Source organism: Dysidea avara, chromosome 1, assembly GCF_963678975.1.
Source record: "Dysidea avara chromosome 1, odDysAvar1.4, whole genome shotgun sequence".
Taxonomy (NCBI): domain Eukaryota; kingdom Metazoa; phylum Porifera; class Demospongiae; order Dictyoceratida; family Dysideidae; genus Dysidea; species Dysidea avara.
The window spans coordinates 24,001,231-24,004,183 of NC_089272.1; the positions used below are offsets into that span (position 1 = coordinate 24,001,231).

Here is a 2,953-nt window from a genome sequence, read left to right on the forward strand (position 1 = left end):
ATGATGGAGCTATCAGAAGAGTGTGCTATTTGCAGCCAACCCATAGGTACATTACCTAAAGCTACCCTAGAGGAAAAGGGAAGTGCAAGCATTAACAAGGCCAGTGAGGAAAGAAATGAGACAGTACACTGTGTTCCTGGGCAGCTGGTACATCACGAATGCCATCGTAAGTATTGCAAACCAAGTCAAACTTCTCAAACCATCAAGTTAAGAGAACAGCAAGATGCAAGAGCTCACTGGTGTATCCTATGATTCAGGTGAACAGAACAAGGAGGTTACACAGGCTAGGCTAGTTCGTGACTGGAAGGATACCCAAACACTTCTCAGTTCCCTCCAAGGAAGGATCCCTTTTCTACTTCTGACACCACCCTGTGCAATATATACTCTAGATTGCATGCAAAAGGCACTGTTAACATTGACAAAGCACAGGATGTTGGTAATGCTATTTTGGATAGAATGGAAGGTGCAGCAGTTACCGAGTACATTTTCAAGAAGAATCACCAAGCAGTCACGTTAGACAAAAAATCCATTATAAAGATTGAAGGTGTTGCAGTCCAGATTGATCCTCAACTGCTTTTTCAGAGATTAACCCTAGCTGCGAAAGCAACTAGTAACACTGAAGATTTGTTCAAGTACGAACTCTGCAGTTATCCACCAACTCTCTTTGATACCTCACTAATGCTTAGACAACCACAGAAGACTGCACTAGCTAGTGCAGTTTGGAACACACTGGAATTAGATACTCCTGAAGTACCTGGAGAAATTCAATTTGTATTAGATGGTGGTTCCCTTCTACAGCGAATACCATGGACTCAAGGGAGTACTTATGGAGAAATATGCACAGTATATGCAGATTATGTAACCAAGAAATATGGAGAAGCTGTTGTTGTTTTTGATGGCTATGAGAAGTCATCAACAAAAGATATGGTACATCTGAGGAGGGCTAAAGGATGTTCTGGAGTGGCTGTGTCATTCACCAAAGATACGAAGATGAACATGAAGAAGGAAACTTTTTTATCAAACAGCACCAACAAGCAGCAGTTCATTAATATGCTTAGCTTCTTCTTGGAAAGAAATTGTAAAGTATGCCATGCTTCAGGAGATGCTGATTTGATGATTGTACAAAAAGCAGTAGAATTAGCCAGAGTAGCAGACACTGTGCTAGTTGGTGATGACACCGATCTTCTTATATTGTTGTGCTATCATGCCTGCTTGGAATCACACAACATATTTTTCAAACCAGAGCCAAAGAAAGCCACTATGAAACCCAGGGTGTGGAACATAACTGCTATCAAAGAGAAACTTGGCTTAGAAATATGCAACAACATTCTCTTCCTGCATGCAATACTTGGATGTGACACAACATCACAGCTATATGGCATTGGGAAAGGTACTTCCCTTAAGAAGTTCAAGTCCAGTAAACACTTTCAAATGCAGGCCAAAGTGTTCAGTACAACAATTTCTACGCCACATGACATCATGGCTGCAGGAGAGCAAGCACTAGTGGATTTATACTCCAAAGGAAGGATTAAACTCTCTCCGCTACAAGCGTTTCTGTGAAAAGGTAGCTACAAATACTACATTTGTTCTTCCACAAACTTTGCCACCTACTTCAGCTGCTGCTAAATATCATAGTTTCCGTGTATATTTCCAAATACAAGAGTGGAAAGGTGTTGCCAGTGAAATGCAGCCAACTGCATGGGGATGGAAAGACTATGATGGAAAACTGATGCCTGTACTTACTGATTTACCACCTGCTCCAGATGAGCTATTAAAAAATGATTAGATGTAACTGCCACACTGACTGCAGCAGCATGAGATGCACTTGCAAGAAATACAATGTGAAATGCTCTTCTGTTTGTGGTAACTGCAAGGGAACAGGCTGCACCAACTCAGATACTTCAATCCATGAAGATGATACTGATGCCAACACTGAATAAAAGTGAATCTTAAACCATCTGTATACATACAGTAAGACAGTTTTATAGAATAGATTTTCCACTACCATAATACTAGCCATGGTTGAAGTATAAATTTTATTATAATGAATATCATTGTGTATGTACAGGTGTACCTAACTGAATTTGTACAATGTCAGGTTTGGAATTGTAAAGAATTAGATCCATCTTCAATAGAGAATGAAAACAACCGAATTGTATATAGAGCTATGCTATTTATTGGTTTCCATGGTAACACATGCACCTTATAGTCTTCACTATGACACTCTGTTATAAAAAGTGTCCCTTGCTATGGGAAAACTATCATTAGACAAGCAATAAATAGCTTAAACTAAAATTTAATTAAGTGCATGGGCGGGGCTTATAATGTCAGTTTTATCCAGTAAAATGATGATAACTTTAGAACAAATTAAGCTGTGGATACCAAACAAGTATCATCTTGTTGCTTATAGTGAGAGCAATCATTTGATACCAAATGTAAATAGTTTGGATAATGTACAGCTGAAATAGAAGAATAAATACACATTTTTTGCTAAAAATGGCTAAAAAGGTCATGCAAAAGGGTACTTTCCCCCAATGGGATTTTCCGGGACTTTTGATATGTTATAGAGCACATTTTTCAGTGCCAGAAACTGTTGAAACCATTTGTGTTGCAATTAGTTTAAGGTCAAACCATAAAATGACTGGACTATTTAGAAGCTACTAAAACAGTGTGTGAACATTTGGTAGAATGGTGCAGATTACACTTCATTGAAAGGTGCAGGTTTGATTCAGACAGTTCATTTTTTAGGTACACTTTTTTTAGAGGCTCTTAGACTGCTCTATTATAATAGCTGACCCTTCTATTAGAGTATATTGATCATTTTTGGTTATAAGATTTCAAGCTTTCAAGTCATTGTAACTCACCAAGGGTAGTGAGCTAACTATGAATTTAGTGTCGTGAGTGCTCATATAGGGGTGGTGGGACAGGCACCAGCTAGATTTTAAAATGGACA

At 38.6% G+C, this 2,953-nt stretch overlaps 1 pseudogene; it reads left to right on the forward strand.

Moving 5' to 3' along the window:
• The first annotated feature begins 223 nt into the window (after window positions 1-223).
• Window positions 224-1,264, forward strand: LOC136237222 (uncharacterized; annotated as a pseudogene).
• Window positions 1,265-2,953: the final 1,689 nt, after the last annotated feature.